This window comes from Grammomys surdaster, unplaced genomic scaffold, assembly GCF_004785775.1.
Source record: "Grammomys surdaster isolate TR1022 unplaced genomic scaffold, NIH_TR_1.0 184, whole genome shotgun sequence".
NCBI lineage: Eukaryota > Metazoa > Chordata > Mammalia > Rodentia > Muridae > Grammomys > Grammomys surdaster.
This window is the reverse complement of record NW_021604629.1, coordinates 1071951-1077844: the sequence shown is the minus strand read 5'-3', so window position 1 is coordinate 1077844 and position 5894 is coordinate 1071951. Positions and strand designations below refer to the sequence as shown.

The 5894-nt window shown below is 33.8% G+C and overlaps 1 pseudogene; it reads right to left on the bottom strand.

Moving 5' to 3' along the window:
- Positions 1 to 863: 863 nt before the first annotated feature.
- On the bottom strand, positions 864 to 1930 carry LOC114621665 (annotated as a pseudogene).
- Between the last annotated feature and the right edge of the window lie 3964 nt (positions 1931 to 5894).

The following is a 5894-nucleotide window of genomic DNA, read 5'->3' as shown; positions in this document are numbered from 1 at the left end:
TCCCCCAAGTACATTTCTCTGAGCCCAGTCTGGTCCTTGACATACCTCTATTACCGTCTCCATGTCCTCCTATCCCTCCTCTTCCTCTCTCTTCTTCATATTAGTCCTCTTTCCTCTTCACCAATATTCTACCATCTATATCCATGTCATAAATGTGTGTATTAATTTTACTACCCCTTAATAATAGTATATGTGAGTTGACTGAACAATAACAGCTTACATTAGCAAATACATGCATGCCCTTCTGAACTCCAATGTGTTCCTTATCTTGTACAAAGAAGAGGAATAATATTTAGAAGTGAAGCCTAACCTTTTAAAGAAAACTTATGTATATAACATTATCAAAGCTGAAATGAGAATAGCATTGGATCATAGGCCTGGGATCAGTAGCCTTTTTGTCACTGACAATTTATGGAACCTTAGATATTTGACATGCACTATGGGATACTCATTACTGCTTTGTTTTAAAACATGCTATCTCATGATATACTTAATTTGAATAAGATAGTATATGTTATATAATGTGTTAGTTATGAAAACAGGAATGTGGAACTATTTATTAATACATTTAAGAGCCTACTATTTACTTTTAATATAAAAAATGAGAAACAAACATTCCTGTATCAACGAAAAGGAAAATTATTGCCTATCAATGCCTGGGCCTTAAGAATAAATAATGAAAGATTGCCAATATAAAGTTGGACTGTGATTTATGATAATTGGTCTTTTATGGGTGTTGCATTTGAGTACCTACCTTAATTTTGAACAGTTTTAGAAATGTTACGAATGTAATGGAAATACTTTCAGCCCTAAGACAAAGCCTTTCTAGAAATCACCTTTATTTTTACATTAAATTTAAATTTTTAATTAGTGCTAACTTTATACCCAGTAATAAGACATGACAACACAGTGATCCTGTGTGCACTTTGTTGCATTTCTACATACCTTAAGATAATGTCAGCACCAGTAGAGTGACATAGGATTGAGATAGAGTCAAGTGTTTTCATAACAAGATGTCTCTTCACAGCACCATTAATCTTATTGTTGCTGAGGCTGTAGATGAGGGGGTACAACATGGAGATTACCACCATATAGAAGACAGACACCACCTTGATCTGCTCTGTGGAGTAGCTGGCCTTGGGCATCACATAAATGAAGGTGACAGTTCCACAATAGAGCATGACTGAAGTGAGGTTGGAGGTGCAGATGGAGAAGGCCTTGTGTCAACCTTCAGTGGAATGCATCTTCAGGATGGTGATGAAGATATAGAAATAGGAGATGGCTATGACAAACTTAGTGATAATAGTGACTGAGCCAGCAGAAAATGAGATAAGAAGTACAGAGACGCTGACATCAGAACAGAAGACATCTGCCAAAGGACCAAAATTACAGAAAAAATGATCTATTCTATTTGGTACACAGAAGAGAAAAGAAAAAAAGTAAACCATTATGATGAGGGAAGCATTAAGAAAAGCCTCTATATAAGATCTCACAACCAACAGGATACAGACTTGTGTGGACATTTTTGTGGAATAAAGCAATGGGTTGCAGATTGCCATGGAACTATCATAAGACATGGCCCCAGAAGGAAGCATTCAACTGATGCAATGAAATCAGCTGAACCGAACTGGATGCCACATCCAGTGTAGAAGATACTGCTTCTCTCCAGCAGGAAGTTGACAAGCATACTGTGTGTGACAGAAGATGAAATGCCTATGTCAACAGAAGTCAAGTGGCTGAGAAAAAAGTACATGGAGTGATGGAGCTCGGAAGAGACTCTGATAAGAAAGATGGTGCTGAGGTTCCCAAACACCAGGTAGATTCACAGGATGATGGTGAAGAGGACAACTCTAAGGACTGGGTCATCTGTTAATCCCAATAAAATGAACTCTGTCACTGCCGTGTGGTTCCCATCCTGTGGGAAAGCCATGAGGTAGTGTAGTTACTGCCAGACCAAAGCTGTGATAGAGACAGAATAGGAAGTTATTTATAAATATTTCACTTCATTTTAATTAATATTGAGATAGAAGGCATGAAACAACAATATATTATTTAAGAAATTGAACCAACAATAGTTGTTTTAAACAGGGTTTTCATTGTTTATCTATCTGCATGAAATAAGGCCTTAAAATTATTTAAGCAGAAATCATAGAAATAGGTGATACATAATAAGCTTTATTTCCATTTATTTAACATAAAATATACTTAGTAGCTACTAGGGCTAAATATTTAAAATTATTGGACTTTGCCTGGACAGGTGGTATTTTAGGTAAAGGTTCTTTCCATCAAGCTGATAGCTGATATCAATAGTTTGTTTGCTGGAAATCAGAATATGGCAGAAATGTTATCCTTATGCATCCACACATATAGTATGTGTCCTACACTGTTCTTGTCACACAAAAAAAGATCAATATACAATAATACAAGTTTTGAAGAAAGTATATTTATTGTAAGTGTAGACAGGAATTAATATATAAAAACATTATTATTTAATAAAGGTAAATCTTTGCTAAGTTTATTGAATGCTTACTGAATCATTAGCACAGAATTTAAAATTTGTTATGTTTTAACTTTTATGTCTATGACCCATTAATTTCTTTTATCATTTGCATTTTACAGAATGAAATAGGTTTAAAGTAAGTAACATACATATGTAACTTTCATTTATATTTATTTATAATAAAACATACTTAGTTGTCATTAAAGTTAAATGCTTAAAATTATAATACTTTGCATGGTGAGATGGCTTCTTAATTAAAGGTTCTCTCTAACAAGCGCTCTCTCTCTCTCTCTCTCTCTCTCTCTCACACACACACACACACAATTTATCAAACACAGACACACACACACACACACACACATACGCACAAAATGTTTAAGAGCACTTAATGTATTTGCATAGATACCGAGTTTGATCCCTAGCACCCAGAGTTTCTCCTAGCAGTCTGTATTTTCAGTTCTGGACATCCAGTGACCTCTTTTGTGGCTCACATGCACTCGATATACATGAGGTGTACATATATATGCTCATACACGCAACATTCATATATGCAAAAAATAAAAATCTTTTAAAAAAGAGAATTATAAATGAACATAAGGCTGGTTGGACTCAGTCTATTCCTATTACTGGCCATGTTATGAATGAAGGGCGGCTATAAACTTGACAGCACATACAAATTAAGGACAAACAGTTTAGCAGGTTTCCAATGGCTAATTCACAGGTAATTTGTTGATGACACTGGTCATAAATTTTACCATTTCTGTAAGTAAGGTAATATCTTCATCAACTTTTTAAAAGATGATAAATTTTCAATTTGGAAATGAGAAGAAATAAAATAGAGATAGATAACATTAAATTTACAAATGGAGCTTCCTACTTAAGTTCATTAAATACTATAAATGATTTTCAATGGATAACTGTTTTTAAAGTAATTTGAAATATCAATTTATCACATAAAATATGAATACTATCATATTATTATAAATTTTTATTAAAACATACCGAATTCTCTCCTACTATCATACCCTTTAAAAACTAGAGTATGATGAAATCAATTCACATGATTTTCAACAGAGGATACTAATCAATAAATATCCAATCCGTGAAGTTGAGAGATTTATCAAGGTTCACCCAACAAGAAGCAGATTGACTTTGGTCTCTCACAGTCTATATTTATATTTTCATTTTTCCACTGTAATGTCTTTAATGTTGGAAATCTTATTTCACAAAGGACTTTACATGTAATATTCACTGACTTAAGCAACCAAAGTTAATGAACTGGTTAATCTGTTGACTGAAAGCTACATGTGTACTCACTTGAGGGTCATGATAGTTTTGGGTCTTACCAATGGATGGAAAAATACAGAGTCTTTGAAAACTGGAGGGTAGCTAAAAAGAGCAGAAGGAGGAAAAACTGTGATTGGGATGTATTGTATGAGAAAAAAAATCTATTTCCAATAAGACACAAAAGAATCATAGTTTTATACTCAACCATTCTGAATTATTTGCCTATGTAAATATAACATGATTCCATAAAGTTTCTTTATTTTTCTTCTGTTACATATTTGCCTCATTCCTTTTCATTTTTTTTAAACCATGTTTGAAATGCAGTACATTTTCAAAGAAAAAGTATCTCCATTTACCAACAAAGTAAAAAAATTTATGGTATGAAATAAGAATTCATTTCAAGGGCTGGAGAGATGGCTCAGCGGTTAAGAGCACTGACTGCTCTTCCAGAGGTCCTGAGTTCAAATCCCAGCAACCACATGGTGGCTCACAACCATCCGTAATGAGATTGGATGCCCTCTTCTGGTGTGCCTGAAGACAGCTACAGTGTACTCATCAATAAAATAAATAAATATTTAAAAAAAAAAAAGAATTCATTTCAAAATAAGAAGTTCAAACTTACTGTGATTTTTATAGCTTCACAACCATCTCCATTACCATTGTTTGTCATTCAATATAAGCCTCTGCTGAGTCTCTGGATTCCAGTGTGAATTCAAACCATTAGGGATCATTATCTCATTCTGGTGAGTACTGAGCAGTTTATTCCACACACACATATATTAATTTTCAAAGACTCTGTCAATCTCAAGTAGTATCTTGCTCTCATCTTTATGTGAGTATTGGTTCACTTTCACTTGGTAATTATGGGAAGTAAAGGATCGCAAATAATCTTAGGTAAATCGTTCAAGTTAATATTTGATTTATTTGATTGGTGTTCAATGATATTAAACAAAGTATAAAAGTGAACTATTTTTGTTATCTTCATTCATGTCAATTTATTTTTCTTTTAGTATTTTAGTGGCTAATGTAACATATTCTATTAGATAGGTGCTTTGGTGAATGAAATGCAAAGTTCAATAATTATTTAAAGCAAATTCAATTTTTATAGGCAAGAGTATAAAATATAATTATTACCTAGAAAATAGTGCAAAGAAAGAGGTATGGATGCTTTACAAGTAAGCATTAAGTCTTCATATTTCCCATGCCAACGATGTGACAGGTGGCAAAGCTTATATGCTGGAAGGGAGAAAAGAAGGCTCAGTGATTCTCAACCTGAAGAGTCTTCTCAACTCTATTGCTAATACTATTTTCATTAAGTTCTACATTATGTCCTTGATATTCCCTTTGTAAAACTGATTGACCACTAAGCATCAGTCAACCTTCACTGAAAGTGTCTCCTGACTCTGTTTGCAGAGGAGAGGTAGAGACAGGATCATCACTGAAAACTCCCTAGTACGTTAGCCTGAGTATGAAGCAGTGAATGACAGAAAAGACCCTGTATCAGAAGGGTGGCAAATCAGGAAAGATAGTGACATTGAGTTCTGATCATTGTGTATATTTACTCTGGCATAATGGCATCTGGACTCACATGAACATATGCACAAATATGTATATAAACATAATCCATACAGAATACATATATATGTCACTGTCAAAACTTCCTTCATAACGTTATGTATTTAATGCTGCATGTACCTTATCTTTCTCTTTTTCAGATGGTTTTATGTAGTCTAGGTGGACTTGAATTTGCTAGGTAGCTAAGGCCAATCTTGAACTTCTGATCATTGTGTCTCCTTTGCTCAGGCATTTAACTAACAAGTGTCTAACACTCAGTTTTTGTAGTATTGGGGATATAGCACAGGGCTGTAAATATGCCCAACAAGGATTCTACTAATTGGATCATATTCACAAATTATTACCTTAAGTTAATAATTTGTTTACATATTCAAACTATGCATACATTCTTATTTTTTAACAGATGAGAGTAAATAGAGGTTGTATTCCTTTGTATTCATGTGTCAGTTCAGATTTAATTTAGGATTATGATTCAAGTCACATTGGATGCTAGAATATAGTGTCTGGATGACTGTCACCAGAGAGGTTTCAC